Genomic DNA, 16,741 nt, shown 5'->3' on the forward strand with positions numbered 1-16,741 from the left:
CGCTCAGCAGCCAGATATTTTTGTCACATCACAATCAACCCATGGACAATGGCAGCAGCTGGGGAGGCATCACCATCACCCCCTCAGCCCTCACAATGGTGAGCCCAGCTCAGCAGCCAAAACACACACACACACACACACACACACACACACACACAGGTTGTGCCAATATCTGTGAAGGCCACACCGGAAACCCAAAGGGGCAGGAGGGGGACATTTTTCAGCCCAGTGGTTACATTTCCCTCCACACAACACTAGTCCAATACACAAATGAACAGAGCAATGAAAGGAAGCCTTATCTTTGCACAGGAAGTTGTTGAAGGAATGACATGCAGAGAGAAAGTTAGCATCTCAGGAAAAAAACACTTTTTCATCAGTCAGTCAATCAGTCAATCAATCATTTATTGTATTTGACTAAAACCCATTATAAATCCAGTTACAAAAGCACCAAACCCAATGACCCAAACTATGGCTCCCAGATTCTTGGGGGGGGGGGAGGGGAGCCAGGTGGATGCCATGTGAACTCAGCGATGTGTCAAGTGATGGATACCTACTACCTCCAGGTTCAGAGGCGGCATATTTCTGCATATCAGTTCCTGAGAATCACGAGGGCTGTTGTGGTCAGATTCTGCTTGCAGTTTTTACACAGGCATCTGTGAGAATGGGAAGCTGAACTTGGGCCACTGGCCTGATCCATGCAGCTTTCTTATGTTACAAAGGAAGACTTCCAAGAGAATACTTTTAATGTAGCACCCCAAGAAATGCTGCAAGTTTCAGAAAGTCACATAATGCACTCCAAAAACAGAAATTTTGAAACCATTTCAGCACTGTGTCATTTTTCTATTTTTCTGCATCTCTTATCTGAAATATATACTTGCAGTTTCTTTGAGTATGTTTTTTTCCAATTTATTTTTATTTGTTAGTCATTTCTCCCTTTCCGAGGAAGGAACAAAAACATTTGAAGTTCTCAGTGTCCCTGACTTAAGGGTCTGACTCATCTGCCCTGCCTACCAAGTGCTCACTGGCTGGTGTGCCTTTCACTGTAGGGAGATCAGAAGAGGACCGCTACATTGGCAGAAGCCTAAGCAGCCACGAGCTTGCTATTCAGACACAAGGATATTGTTTTAGTCATTTATTCTTATTTTTAATTACTTGGCACCACAGGCAGCTCTCTCCAAAAATGGCAAAGGCTACAATCCCACCTACATGGGAGGAAGCCCCACTGAATTCAGTAGGACTTACTTCCAAGTAGACATGGGGGCAGCAGTGCTGCAAGGATCTCTCTTGGAAGTCCCAGTAAATAAACTGCCACAGGGGCCGGATTAAACTGACCTGTGCAAAAACTGCAAGGTTAGGATTAGGGGTAGGATTAGGGGTAGGGTGGGGGTAGGGGTAGTGGTATTGGTAGTGGTAGTGGTAGTGGTAGTGGTAGTGGTAGTGGTAGGGGTAGGGTTGTTTAGGGTTGAATTTGTTGAGGGTTTTTTTTTTTTTTAGGATTTTACCCCAGGAAATAAATAAACTGCTGCAGGGGCTGGATTAAACTGGGGCCAGATTAAACTGACCGGTGGGCTGGATTAGGCCCCCAAAATGGACTTTGGACATGCCTGATAAGCGCACAAACAAGATGTAGCGTGTGCACCATTTCATGTTTTTCTGGAAAACTTTAGGTGACTGTTAACTGGTAGGCAGGGCCTTGGGGGCAAATCCCCCCTTGAATCTGACTTATGACTTCAGCAGTGAGACTACAGAGTGACAGTGTCATCATAATTTCACCATGGCAGTATGGTACCCATACTACCGTCCCATATCCCTATTAAATGTGGATTACAAAATTTTTGCTGACATTTTGGCCAAAAGATTGAAAAAAGGATTGATGGATGAGATTCACAAGGACCAAGCGGGCTTTCTCCCGGGAATACACATGTCTGACAATTTGAGGAACATAATTGACATTCTGGAAAAGTTAGAAGTGAATATAAACACTAAAGCAGTTCTGATATTTGTGGATGTGGAGAAAGCTTTTGACAACATTTCTTGGAGTTTTATGAAAAAGAACCTACAGGGTATGGGGGTAGGCCAAGGTTTTGAAAATGGTATAGGTGCAATATACTCTGAACAAAAGGCCAAATTAATTGTAAATAATGTGGTTACGGAAGAATTTAAGATAGAAAAAGGGACACGACAGGGGTGCCCAATTTCCCCATTGCTTTTTATATCAGTCCTGGAGGTCCTGCTGAACATGATTAGAAGGGACCAGTTGGTTAAAGGTATACAGGTCGGAGCCAAACAGTACAAATTGAGAGCATTTGCAGATGACTTAGTTTTGACGTTACAGGAGCCAGAATCTAGTACTAAAAGGGTTTTGGAACTAATTCAAGAGTTTGGTCAAGTGGCAGGATTCAAACTGAACAAGTTAAAAACTAAGGTTTTAGAGAAAAACTTAACAGCTATTGAAAGAGAGAGGTTTCAGAATGAAACAGGTTTGACTGTGGTTAAGAAAGTGAAATACCTGGGGATTAATATGACAGCCAAAAATGGGAATTTATTTAAAGATAATTATGAAAAATGTTGGACGGAAGTGAAAAAAGATTTAGAAATTTGGTCAAATTTGAAGCTTTCCTTGTTGGGTCGAATTGCAGCTATAAAGATGAATGTATTGCCTAGAATGTTGTTTTTGTTTCAAACATTGCAAATTGTGGACAAGATGGATTGTTTCAAGAAGTGGCAGAAAGATATTTCTAGATTTGTCTGGCAGGGCAAGAAGCCCAGAATAAAATTTAAGATATTAACTGATATAAAGGAAAGGGGTGGATTTGAAGAAGAAGAAGAGTTTGGATTTGATATCCCGCCTTTCACTCCCTTTAAGGAGTCTCAAAGCGGCTAACATTCTCCTTTCCCTTCCTCCCCCACAACAAACACTCTGTGAGGTGAGTGGGGCTGAGAGACTTCAGAGAAGTGTGATTGGCCCAAGGTCACCCAGCAGTTGCATGTGGAGGATCGGAGACTCGAACCCGGTTCCCCAGATTACGAGACTACCGCTCTTAACCACTACACCACACTTTAAACTTTACTATGAATCAGCAGCATTCTGCTGGTTGAAAGACTGGCTGCTTCTTGAGAACACAGACATTTTGGATTTAGAAGGTTTTAACAACGTTTTTGGGTGGCATGCATATTTGTGGTACGACAAGGTTAAAGCACATAAAGCATTCAAAAACCATATTGTCAGGAAAGCATTGTTTAATGTTTGGATAAGATATAAGGATTTATTGGAAAATAAAACACCAAGGTGGTTGTCACCAATGGAAGCAAAAGCTCAGAAAAAGCTCAATATGGAGGCCAAATGGCCAAAATATTGGGAAATTTTGGAACAAGAAGGAGATAGATTGAAACTGCAGAGTTTTGAGAAATTAAAAAACAAAGTGCGAGATTGGCTTCATTATTACCAGATAATGGAGGCATATAATTTGGACAAGAAAATTGGCTTCCAGGTGGAAAAATCAAAATTAGAAACAGAGCTGTTAGAACCTAAAACTAAGATTTTGTCAAAGATGTATAACTTGCTGTTGAAATGGAACACTCAGGATGAAACGGTGAAATCTGCTATGATTAAATGGGCACAAAAGATGTTGGACATGACATTATGTTTGCTGACTGGGAACAGTTATGGACCACAGGTATGAAGTTTACGGCATGTAATGCCCTAAGAGAGAATATTATGAAAATGATTTACAGGTGGTACATGACCCCAGTCAAGCTTGCAAAAATTTATCATTTGCCCGATAATAAATGTTGGAAATGTAAAGAAAATGAAGGCACATTCTTTCACCTTTGGTGGACGTGCCCAAGGATTAAGGCTTTCTGGGAAATGATTTATAATGAAATGAAAAAGGTATTTAAATATACCTTCCTGAAGAAACCAGAGGCCTTTCTCCTGGGGATGGTCGGCCAATTGGAGCCAAAGAAGGATAGAACTTTCTTTATGTATGCCACAACAGCAGCAAGAATACTTATTGCAAAGTACTGGAAGACACAAGATCTACCCACTCTGGAAGAATGGCAGATGAAGATGATTGACCATATGGGACTGGCAGAAATGACTGGCAGAATCCGAGACCAGGGAGAAGAGTCGGCGGAAGAAGATTGGAAGAAATTTAAAAACTATTTACAGAAATATTGCAAAATTAATGAATGTTAGAATGATGCTGGATAGAAATTAAGTGGTTTCCAGCTGTAATGCTTTAAGAGAATATGGGAAAAAAAGGTTTAGAAACAGGTGAAAATTTATTGATAAGGATTTGCTGAACTAACAATTTGAACTGGAATACAAAAAAGGGAGGTATGCCGAGGTCTGGGAAATAAGTTAATGAAAAATAAGCATTGGAAACCTTATGTGTTTTTTAAATATTTTCATTTTTGTATTTTTGTATTTTTGTTACTTCTTTTTTTTCTTTTTTCTTTTTTTCTTTTTCCCTTTTATTCTATTATTATTGTAAACTTTAATAAATATTCTTTAAAAAAGAAGAATTTGTTGAGGGTTTGTTTTTTTAGGATTTTACCCCAGGAAATAAATAAACTGCCACAGGGGCCGGATTAAACTGACCGGTGGGCTGGATTAGGCCCCCAAAATGGACTTTGGACATGCCTGATGAGCGCACAAACAAGATGTAGCGTGTGCACCATTTCATGTTTTACTGGAAAACTTTAGGTGACTGTTAACTGGTAGGCAGGGCCTTGGGGGCAAATCCCCCCTTGAATCTGACTTATGACTTCAGCAGTGAGACTACAGAGTGACAGTGTCATCATAATTTCACCATGGCAACTAGCTGCTTCATTTCCACTTACTTGAAAGGCAGATCATTGAGTATTTATTTAATTTATTTATTTATTTTTGTATGAAATATTTATTAAGTTTTCCATAACTGAACACGTGACTACTTTCTTTCCCTTGGAAATTGGGCTGGATTAGGCCCCCAAAATGGACTTTGGACATGCCTGATAAGTGCTTGGTCAAGCGTCATCAACTTTAGTGGGCTTAGTTGTGACTTACTCCAGAATAAATAGGAGAGAAAAGAAGGGAATTGTGTTTTGAGATCTGATCATGAGCAGATCTTTATTTCTGAGAGGCAGCATTTATATTAATGCTTGGAGAGTTGACATTTACGTGGGGAGGCTCATTGAGGTTGCTATCACCCATCTGTGACATAAGAAGACATATTTCTTGAAAGCTTAAGTAAGAGGTGCCAAGGTTCCCACTTGACCTCTGATCAGGATGCTCTTTTCTATTTTCTTAGATGCTTGGTAACTGTGGATCATCAAGTCAATTTCCAAGGCAAAGAAAGTGGTCACGTGTTCAGTTATGGAAAACTTAATAAATATTTCATACAAAAATAAATAAATAAATAAAATAAATACTCAATGACCTGCCTTTCAAGTAAGTGGAAATGAAGCAGCTAGTTGCCATGGTGAAATTATGATGACACTGTCACTCTGTAGTCTCACTGCTGAAGTCATAAGTCAGATTCAAGGGGGGATTTGCCCCCAAGGCCCTGCCTACCAGTTAACAGTCACCTAATGTTTTCCAGTAAAACATGAAATGGTGCACACGCTACATCTTGTTTGTGCGCTTATCAGGCATGTCCAAAGTCCATTTTGGGGGCCTAATCCAGCCCACCGGTCAGTTTAATCCGGCCCCTGTGGCAGTTTATTTATTTCCTGGGGTAAAATCCTAAAAAAACAAACCCTCAACAAATTCTTCTTTTTTAAAGAATATTTATTAAAGTTTACAATAATAATAGAATAAAAGGGGGAAAAAAAAGAAAAAAGAAAAAAAAGAAGTAACAAAAATACAAAAATACAAAAATGAAAATATTTAAAAAACACATAAGGTTTCCAATGCTTATTTTTCATTAACTTATTTCCCAGACCTCGGCATACCTCCCTTTTTTGTATTCCAGTTCAAATTGTTAGTTCAGCAAATCCTTATCAATAAATTTTCACCTGTTTCTAAACCTTTTTTTCCCATATTCTCTTAAAGCATTACAGCTGGAAACCACTTAATTTCTATCCAGCATCATTCTAACATTCATTAATTTTGCAATATTTCTGTAAATAGTTTTTAAATTTCTTCCAATCTTCTTCCGCCGACTCTTCTCCCTGGTCTCGGATTCTGCCAGTCATTTCTGCCAGTCCCATATGGTCAATCATCTTCATCTGCCATTCTTCCAGAGTGGGTAGATCTTGTGTCTTCCAGTACTTTGCAATAAGTATTCTTGCTGCTGTTGTGGCATACATAAAGAAAGTTCTATCCTTCTTTGGCTCCAATTGGCCGACCATCCCCAGGAGAAAGGCCTCTGGTTTCTTCAGGAAGGTATATTTAAATACCTTTTTCATTTCATTATAAATCATTTCCCAGAAAGCCTTAATCCTTGGGCACGTCCACCAAAGGTGAAAGAATGTGCCTTCATTTTCTTTACATTTCCAACATTTATTATCGGGCAAATGATAAATTTTTGCAAGCTTGACTGGGGTCATGTACCACCTGTAAATCATTTTCATAATATTCTCTCTTAGGGCATTACATGCCGTAAACTTCATACCTGTGGTCCATAACTGTTCCCAGTCAGCAAACATAATGTCATGTCCAACATCTTTTGTGCCCATTTAATCATAGCAGATTTCACCGTTTCATCCTGAGTGTTCCATTTCAACAGCAAGTTATACATCTTTGACAAAATCTTAGTTTTAGGTTCTAACAGCTCTGTTTCTAATTTTGATTTTTCCACCTGGAAGCCAATTTTCTTGTCCAAATTATATGCCTCCATTATCTGGTAATAATGAAGCCAATCTCGCACTTTGTTTTTTAATTTCTCAAAACTCTGCAGTTTCAATCTATCTCCTTCTTGTTCCCAAATTTCCCAATATTTTGGCCATTTGGCCTCCATATTGAGCTTTTTCTGAGCTTTTGCTTCCATTGGTGACAACCACCTTGGTGTTTTATTTTCCAATAAATCCTTATATCTTATCCAAACATTAAACAATGCTTTCCTGACAATATGGTTTTTGAATGCTTTATGTGCTTTAACCTTGTCGTACCACAAATATGCATGCCACCCAAAAACGTTGTTAAAACCTTCTAAATCCAAAATGTCTGTGTTCTCAAGAAGCAGCCAGTCTTTCAACCAGCAGAATGCTGCTGATTCATAGTAAAGTTTAAAGTGTGGTGTAGTGGTTAAGAGCGGTAGTCTCGTAATCTGGGGAACCGGGTTCGAGTCTCCGATCCTCCACATGCAACTGCTGGGTGATCTTGGGCCAATCACACTTCTCTGAAGTCTCTCAGCCCCACTCACCTCACAGAGTGTTTGTTGTGGGGGAGGAAGGGAAAGGAGAATGTTAGCCGCTTTGAGACTCCTTAAAGGGAGTGAAAGGCGGGATATCAAATCCAAACTCTTCTTCTTCTTCTTCTTCTTCAAATCCACCCCTTTCCTTTATATCAGTTAATATCTTAAATTTTATTCTGGGCTTCTTGCCCTGCCAGACAAATCTAGAAATATCTTTCTGCCACTTCTTGAAACAATCCATCTTGTCCACAATTTGCAATGTTTGAAACAAAAACAACATTCTAGGCAATACATTCATCTTTATAGCTGCAATTCGACCCAACAAGGAAAGCTTCAAATTTGACCAAATTTCTAAATCTTTTTTCACTTCCGTCCAACATTTTTCATAATTATCTTTAAATAAATTCCCATTTTTGGCTGTCATATTAATCCCCAGGTATTTCACTTTCTTAACCACAGTCAAACCTGTTTCATTCTGAAACCTCTCTCTTTCAATAGCTGTTAAGTTTTTATCTAAAACCTTAGTTTTTAACTTGTTCAATTTGAATCCTGCCACTTGACCAAACTCTTGAATTAGTTCCAAAACCCTTTTAGTACTAGATTCTGGCTCCTGTAACGTCAAAACTAAGTCATCTGCAAATGCTCTCAATTTGTACTGTTTGGCTCCGACCTGTATACCTTTAACCAACCGGTCCCTTCTAATCATGTTCAGCAGTACCTCCAGGACTGATATAAAAAGCAATGGGGAAATTGGGCACCCCTGTCGTGTCCCTTTTTCTATCTTAAATTCTTCCGTAACCACATTATTTACAATTAATTTGGCCTTTTGTTCAGAGTATATTGCACCTATACCATTTTCAAAACCTTGGCCTACCCCCATACCCTGTAGGTTCTTTTTCATAAAACTCCAAGAAATGTTGTCAAAAGCTTTCTCCACATCCACAAATATCAGAACTGCTTTAGTGTTTATATTCACTTCTAACTTTTCCAGAATGTCAATTATGTTCCTCAAATTGTCAGACATGTGTATTCCCGGGAGAAAGCCCGCTTGGTCCTTGTGAATCTCATCCATCAATCCTTTTTTCAATCTTTTGGCCAAAATGTCAGCAAAAATTTTGTAATCCACATTTAATAGGGATATGGGACGGTAGTATGGGTACCATACTGCCATGGTGAAATTATGATGACACTGTCACTCTGTAGTCTCACTGCTGAAGTCATAAGTCAGATTCAAGGGGGGATTTGCCCCCAAGGCCCTGCCTACCAGTTAACAGTCACCTAAAGTTTTCCAGAAAAACATGAAATGGTGCACACGCTACATCTTGTTTGTGCGCTTATCAGGCATGTCCAAAGTCCATTTTGGGGGCCTAATCCAGCCCACCGGTCAGTTTAATCTGGCCCCAGTTTAATCCAGCCCCTGCGGCAGTTTATTTATTTCCTGGGGTAAAATCCTAAAAAAAAAAAAAAACCCTCAACAAATTCAACCCTAAACAACCCTACCCCTACCCCTACCACTACCACTACCACTACCACTACCACTACCACTACCAATACCACTACCACTACCCCTACCCCCACCCTACCCCTAATCCTACCCCTAATCCTAACCTTGCAGTTTTTGCACAGGTCTGTTTAATCCGGCCCCTGTGGCAGTTTATTTACTGGGACTTCCAAGAGAGATCCTTGCAGCACTGCTGCCCCCATGTCTACTTGGAAGTAAGTCCTACTGAATTCAGTGGGGCTTCCTCCCATGTAGGTGGGATTGTAGCCTTTGCCATTTTTGGAGAGAGCTGCCTGTGGTGCCAAGTAATTAAAAATAAGAATAAATGACTAAAACAATATCCTTGTGTCTGAATAGCAAGCTCGTGGCTGCTTAGGCTTCTGCCAATGTAGCGGTCCTCTTCTGATCTCCCTACAGTGAAAGGCACACCAGCCAGTGAGCACTTGGTAGGCAGGGCAGATGAGTCAGACCCTTAAGTCAGGGACACTGAGAACTTCAAATGTTTTTGTTCCTTCCTCGGAAAGGGAGAAATGACTAACAAATAAAAATAAATTGGAAAAAAACATACTCAAAGAAACTGCAAGTATATATTTCAGATAAGAGATGCAGAAAAATAGAAAAATGACACAGTGCTGAAATGGTTTCAAAATTTCTGTTTTTGGAGTGCATTATGTGACTTTCTGAAACTTGCAGCATTTCTTGGGGTGCTACATTAAAAGTATTCTCTTGGAAGTCTTCCTTTGTAACATAAGAAAGCTGCATGGATCAGGCCAGTGGCCCAAGTTCAGCTTCCCATTCTCACAGATGCCTGTGTAAAAACTGCAAGCAGAATCTGACCACAACAGCCCTCGTGATTCTCAGGAACTGATATGCAGAAATATGCCGCCTCTGAACCTGGAGGTAGTAGGTATCCATCACTTGACACATCGCTGAGTTCACATGGCATCCACCTGGCTCCCCTCCCCCCCCCCAAGAATCTGGGAGCCATAGTTTGGGTCATTGGGTTTGGTGCTTTTGTAACTGGATTTATAATGGGTTTTAGTCAAATACAATAAATGATTGATTGACTGATTGACTGACTGATGAAAAAGTGTTTTTTTCCTGAGATGCTAACTTTCTCTCTGCATGTCATTCCTTCAACAACTTCCTGTGCAAAGATAAGGCTTCCTTTCATTGCTCTGTTCATTTGTGTATTGGACTAGTGTTGTGTGGAGGGAAATGTAACCACTGGGCTGAAAAATGTCCCCCTCCTGCCCCTTTGGGTTTCCGGTGTGGCCTTCACAGATATTGGCACAACCTGTGTGTGTGTGTGTGTGTGTGTTTTGGCTGCTGAGCTGGGCTCACCATTGTGAGGGCTGAGGGGGTGATGGTGATGCCTCCCCAGCTGCTGCCATTGTCCATGGGTTGATTGTGATGTGACAAAAATATCTGGCTGCTGAGCAGGTATAAATGTGGGCCAAGGCGCAAGCCTCAGCAGTTGCCCTCCCCAGAGAGAAATGGGCAGCTCAGTGGCACTCAGCCCAGGCGGCCTCCTGTCCCGTGGCGGCGAGCCGGCAAGCGGAAGGAGGCAATTGCCTGGTGCTGGGATGCTGTGGCCCAGGTGGTCTCCTGCCCCGTGGTGGCAAGCTGGCAAGCGGAAGGTGGCAATCACCCGGTGCTGGGATGCTGTGGAGCAAGGAGAAGGCAAGTACAAAGATTACTTGCTGGTGGGATCGCTACTTGAAGGTGACTGACACTCAGCTCTGAAGCTGGTTGATGTCTGGCAATGGACCTGATGAGGTTGCAGCTGGTGGATGGTTGTCGGAAGAATTTGCATTCAGGCTAGTGGATGTTGTGAGGCTACACTGGCTGAGATGGGTGCAAACTGGTTTGGAAGCCTTGTTTGTGAACAGGCAGCCAAACAGAGGAGGTGTCTGGGGGGACGCTGTCAGGTGTTGGCCATCCCACTCACCTGTTTGCCTTTGCCTTACAGGGATGTCTGGAGCCGGTGAAGTTTTCCCCAAGTCCAGTCTTAAAAGTCATCAAGAGAACCGCAGGACATCCCTATTTACATTGGAGAAGTGAACGTGAAATACTGGCAGTGAGGAATGGGCAAGGCCTTGGCCATACTTGAGAGAAGGAGCTTTGAAGGGAGACTGCAGGCAGACATCTGCTGCGTTGCAAGTGATGGGGCAGTGGGGAGAGAGAAGAAAATGAGGGAGGCAGCATTAGGCCACATTAGGTGCACCACTGGAACTGCTATGAAGTCACTTTAAACAGGCATGGCTTCCCCTCAGGGATTCTGGGAACTGTAGGTGGTTAAGGGGACGGAGACTTGTTACGGTGCTTAAGTATTAGGATTAGGGGTAGGATTAGGGGTAGGATTAGGGGTAGGGTTCCCTTCTTGCCATGGAACTCTGGGAATTGTAGCTCTAGTTAAGGGTTAAGGGTTAGGGTTAGCGTCAGGGGCAGGGATAGGGTTGGGGTTCCCTTGGCAGGGAACTCTGGGAATTGTAGCTGTAGATAGGGGGAAGGGTTGGGGTTAGGGTTCCCTTTTTGCCAGGGAACTCTGGGAATTGTAGCTGTAGATAGGGGGCAGGGTTAGGGTTCCCTTCTTGGCAGGGAACTCTGGGAATTGTAGCTCTAGTTAGGGGGCAGGGTTAGGGTTCCCTTCTTGGCAGGGAACTCTGGGAATTGTAGCTGTAGATAGGGGGCAGGGTTAGGGTTCCCTTCTTGGCAGGGAACTCTGGGAATTGTAGCTCTAGTTAGGGGGCAGGGTTAGGGTTCCCTTCTTGGCAGGGAACTCTGGGAATTGTAGCTGTAGATAGGGGGCAGGGTTAGGGTTCCCTTCTTGCCAGGGAACTCTGGGAATTGTAGCTCTAGTTAAGGCTTAAGGGTTAGCGTTAGGGTTAGCGTCAGGGGTAGGGGTGGGGGTGGGGGTAGGGGTAGAGGTAGGGTTCCCTCCTTGGCAGGGAACAGGGGGTCCCCTAACAACTCTTGGCACCCTTTTCCAACTATAGCTCCCAGAGTCTTTGGGGGTGTTTAAGCCATGAGTGTTTAAAGCGGCTTCATAGCACCTTAAATGGTGTGGATGTGGCCCTGGCCTCCCTCACCCCATTGCCTCTTATTCATGAAGGATCGAAAGGATTTCCCAATTCAAATCTCTCGGAAACAAGAAACAGAAAGAAGACACTCAGCCCAGGCGGTCTCCTGTCCTGTGGCGGCAAGCTGGCAAGCGGAAGGAGGCAATCGCCCGGCGCTGGGATGCTGTTGCCCTGGTGGTCTCCTGTCCCGTGGCGGCAAGCTGGCAAGCGGAAGGAGGCAATCGCCCGGCGCTGGGATGCTGTGGAGCAAGGAGAAGGCAAGTACAAAGATTACTTGCTGGTGGGATCGCTACTTGAAGGTGACTGACACTCATCTCTGAAGCTGGTTGATGTCTGGCAATGGACCTGATGAGGTTGCAGCTGGTGGATGGTTGTCGGAAGAATTTGCATTCAGGCTAGTGGATGTTGCGAGGCTACGCTGGCTGAGATGGGTGCAAACTGGTTTGGAAGCCTTGCTTGTGAACAGGCAGCCAAACAGAGGAGGTGTCTGGGGGGACGCTGTCAGGTGTTGGCCATCCCACTCACCTGTTTGCCTTTGCCTTACAGGGATGTCTGGAGCCGGTGAGGTTTTCCCCAAGTCCAGTCTTAAAAGTCATCAAGAGAACCGCAGGACATCCCTATTTACATTGGAGAAGTGAACGTGAAATACTGGCAGTGAGGAATGGGCAAGGCCTTGGCCATACTTGAGAGAAGGAGCTTTGAAGGGAGACTGCAGGCAGACATCTGCTGCGTTGCAAGTGATGGGGCAGTGGGGAGAGAGAAGAAAATGAGGGAGGCAGCATTAGGCCACATTAGGTGCACCACTGGAACTGCTATGAAGTCACTTTAAACAGGCATGGCTTCCCCTCAGGGATTCTGGGAACTGTAGGTGGTTAAGGGGACGGAGACTTGTTACGGTGCTTAAGTATTAGGATTAGGGGTAGGATTAGGGGTAGGATTAGGGGTAGGGTTCCCTTCTTGCCATGGAACTCTGGGAATTGTAGCTCTAGTTAAGGGTTAAGGGTTAGAGTTAGGGTTAGGGTTAGTGTCAGGGGCAGGGATAGGGTTGGGGTTCCCTTGGCAGGGAACTCTGGGAATTGTAGCTGTAAATAGGGGGAAGGGTTGGGGTTAGGGTTCCCTTCTTGGCAGGGAACTCTGGGAATTGTAGCTCTAGTTAGGGGGCAGGGTTAGGGTTCCCTTCTTGGCAGGGAACTCTGGGAATTGTAGCTGTAGATAGGGGGCAGGGTTAGGGTTCCCTTCTTGGCAGGGAACTCTGGGAATTGTAGCTCTAGTTAGGGGGCAGGGTTAGGGTTCCCTTCTTGGCAGGGAACTCTGGGAATTGTAGCTGTAGATAGGGGGCAGGGTTAGGGTTCCCTTCTTGCCAGGGAACTCTGGGAATTGTAGCTCTAGTTAAGGCTTAAGGGTTAGCGTTAGGGTTAGCGTCAGGGGTAGGGGTGGGGGTGGGGGTAGGGGTAGAGGTAGGGTTCCCTCCTTGGCAGGGAACAGGGGGTCCCCTAACAACTCTTGGCACCCTTTTCCAACTATAGCTCCCAGAGTCTTTGGGGGTGTTTAAGCCATGAGTGTTTAAAGCGGCTTCATAGCACCTTAAATGGTTTGGATGTGGCCCTGGCCTCCCTCACCCCATTGCCTCTTATTCATGAAGAATCGAAAGGATTTCCCAATTCAAATCTCTCGGAAACAAGAAACAGAAAGAAGACACTCAGCCCAGGCGGTCTCCTGTCCTGTGGCGGCAAGCTGGCAAGCGGAAGGAGGCAATCGCCCGGCGCTGGGATGCTGTTGCCCTGGTGGTCTCCTGTTCCGTGGCGGCAAGCTGGCAAGCGGAAGGAGGCAATCGCCCGGCGCTGGGATGCTGTTGCCCTGGTGGTCTCCTGTTCCGTGGCGGCAAGCTGGCAAGCGGAAGGAGGCAATCGCCCGGCGCTGGGATGCTGTTGCCCTGGTGGTCTCCTGTTCCGTGGCGGCAAGCTGGCAAGCGGAAGGAGGCAATCGCCCGGCGCTGGGATGCTGTGGAGCAAGGAGAAGGCAAGTACAAAGATTACTTGCTGGTGGGATCACTACTTGAAGGTGACTGACACTCATCTCTGAAGCTGGTTGATGTCTGGCAATGGACCTGATGAGGTTGCAGCTGGTGGATGGTTGTCGGAAGAATTTGCATTCAGGCTAGTGGATGTTGCGAGGCTACGCTGGCTGAGATGGGTGCAAACTGGTTTGGAAGCCTTGCTTGTGAACAGGCAGCCAAACAGAGGAGGTGTCTGGGGGGACGCTGTCAGGTGTTGGCCATCCCACTCACCTGTTTGCCTTTGCCTTACAGGGATGTCTGGAGCCGGTGAGGTTTTCCCCAAGTCCAGTCTTAAAAGTCATCAAGAGAACCGCAGGACATCCCTATTTACATCGGAGAAGTGAACGTGAAATACTGGCAGTGAGGAATGGGCAAGGCCTTGGCCATACTTGAGAGAAGGAGCTTTGAAGGGAGACTGCAGGCAGACATCTGCTGCGTTGCAAGTGATGGGGCAGTGGGGAGAGAGAAGAAAATGAGGGAGGCAGCATTAGGCCACATTAGGTGCACCACTGGAACTGCTATGAAGTCACTTTAAACAGGCATGGCTTCCCCTTAGGGATTCTGGGAACTGTAGGTGGTTAAGGGGACGGAGACTTGTTACGGTGCTTAAGTACAGTGGTGCCTCACAAGACGAAATTAATTCATTCCACAAGTTTTTTCTTCTTGCGAGTTTTTCGTCTTGCGAAGCACGGTTTCCCATAGGAATGCATTGAAAATCAATCAGTGCGTTCCTATGGAGACCGTCCGGGGACAGAGGGGAAGCGCCGCGGACCTGTTTTAAAGCCAGGGGCAGCGGGGAGAAGATTGCTTCTCCCCGTTGCCGCCCCTTGGTTCAAAAGGCCGCATGCCTTCCCCTCTGTCCCCTCTTTTGAAGCAAGGGGCGGAGGGGAGAAGATCGCTTCTCCCCGTTGCCGCCCCTTGGTTCAAAAGGGGTCTGGGGACAGAGGGGAAGGCGCGCTGCGCTTCCCTGCTATCCCCGGAGCTTGCGGGGCAAGCTTCGTTTTGCGAAGCAAGCCCATAGGGAAATGCGTCTTGCGAAGTGGCTAAGAAAACGAAAAACTCCTTCGTCTAGCGAGTTTTTCGTTTTCCGAGGTGTTCGTCTTGCGGGGTACCACTGTATTAGGATTAGGATTAGGGGTAGGATTAGGGGTAGGGGTAGGGTAGGGTTCCCTTCTTGCCAGGGAACTCTGGGAATTGTAGCTCTAGTTAAGGGTTAGAGTTAGGGTTAGCGTCAAGGGCAGGGATAGGGTTGGGGTTCCCTTGGCAGGGAATTCTGGGAATTGTAGCTCTTCTTAGGGGGCAGGGTTAGGGTTAGGGTTCCCTTTTTGCCAGGGAACTCTGGGAATTGTAGCTGTAGATAGGGGGAAGGGTTAGGGTTCCCTTCTTGCCAGGGAACTCTGGGAACTGTAGCTCTAGTTAAGGCTTAAGGGTTAGCGTTAGGGTTAGCGTCAGGGGTAGGGGTGGGGGTGGGGGTAGGGGTAGAGGTAGGGTTCCCTCCTTGGCAGGGAACAGGGGGTCCCCTAACAACTCTTGGCACCCTTTTCCAACTATAGCTCCCAGAGTCTTTGGGGGTGTTTAAGCCATGAGTGTTTAAAGCGGCTTCATAGCGCATTAAATGGTGTGGATGTGGCCCTGGCCTCCCTCACCCCATTGCCTCTTAATAATGAAGAATCGAAAGGATTTCCCAATTCAAATCTCTCGGAAACAGGAAACAGAAAGAAGAAAGACTTTGTATCTCAAGCCATTTTGGAAGGTCTTAACTTGAAATGCCAATAAAGGTATTTTTATTGTATTGTGTTGTATAGTGTTGTGATTAACATGGGAAGCAGGGTGGTAAAATACGTTTGTCTTTCTGCATGCGTTTATAGTGGGCATTTTGCACTCACCTGAACCCTTGCAGGGAAAGGGACAGGGCACAATGGGAAAGGGTGAGGCAACCGGGCTGCTTAAACCACACCCCTTTTCCAATGGCAGCACCATGGGGGGTGGGCCCTCCGAGAGAGAACAACAACAGAATAGAACACAGAACAAAGAAGACGGAAGTGGCGCACAGTTCCTTCTGTTCCCTCTCTTCCAAAGAATGGAATGTCAACACACAGAGTATGTGATCCAGTAGTCTCACACACTCTGCAGCACGGGAGAGAATGAAACTCCGGACATCTAGCACCCGCTTCTCTGCTTCTCTTGAAATCTTTGACTGGAACCCTGTCCAATCTTTTTTCAAAGAGGGCCAGATTTGATGAAGTGAAGGGCCGTGAGGGCCGCCGAAACAGCCAACCCAACTTGAATTTGTTGAGGGTTTGTTTTTTTAGGATTTTACCCCAGGAAATAAATAAACTGCCACAGGGGCCGGATTAAACTGACCAGTGGGCTGGATTAGGCCCCCAAAATGGACTTTGGACATGCCTGATAAGCGCACAAACAAGATGTAGCGTGTGCACCATTTCATGTTTTACTGGAAAACTTTAGGTGACTGTTAACTGGTAGGCAGGGCCTTGGGGGCAAATCCCCCCTTGAATCTGACTTATGACTTCAGCAGTGAGACTACAGAGTGACAGTGTCATCATAATTTCACCATGGCAACCAGCTGCTTCATTTCCACTTACTTGAAAGGCAGGTCATTGAGTATTTATTTTATTTATTTATTTTTGTATGAAATATTTATTAAGTTTTCCATAACTGAACACGTGGCCACTTTCTTTCCCTAGGAATTGCATCCCTAGCATTGCATCCTCCCCCCAGCCCCCCCCCCAAGCTTGCT

General features: G+C 45.0%; 3 long non-coding RNA genes across 6 annotated transcripts in view; 2 read left to right on the forward strand and 1 right to left on the reverse strand.

The window, feature by feature from the left end:
* The window catches only part of LOC307208100, a 77,551-nt gene that overhangs the window by 33,566 nt on the left and 27,244 nt on the right, over positions 1-16,741 (reverse strand). The window lies entirely within an intron of this gene.
* LOC307208097 lies at positions 10,430-11,659 on the forward strand. The gene is made up of 4 exons (XR_013834962.1): positions 10,430-10,524; positions 10,814-11,210; positions 11,443-11,597; positions 11,645-11,659. It is a non-coding gene; the product is annotated as an uncharacterized lncRNA (long non-coding RNA).
* Positions 12,087-15,772, forward strand: LOC307208094. Of its 2 annotated transcripts, XR_013834958.1 has the most exons (4): positions 12,087-12,181; positions 12,471-12,867; positions 13,053-13,213; positions 13,255-13,269. It is a non-coding gene; the product is annotated as an uncharacterized lncRNA (long non-coding RNA). The 2 variants fall into 2 exon arrangements; XR_013834957.1 differs by lacking the exons at positions 13,053-13,213; positions 13,255-13,269 and adding an exon at positions 15,277-15,772 and having other exon boundaries at positions 12,471-12,948.

The sequence above is a fragment of the Podarcis cretensis genome (assembly GCF_951804945.1).
Source record: "Podarcis cretensis genome assembly, chromosome: Z".
Taxonomy (NCBI): Eukaryota; Metazoa; Chordata; class Lepidosauria; order Squamata; family Lacertidae; genus Podarcis; species Podarcis cretensis.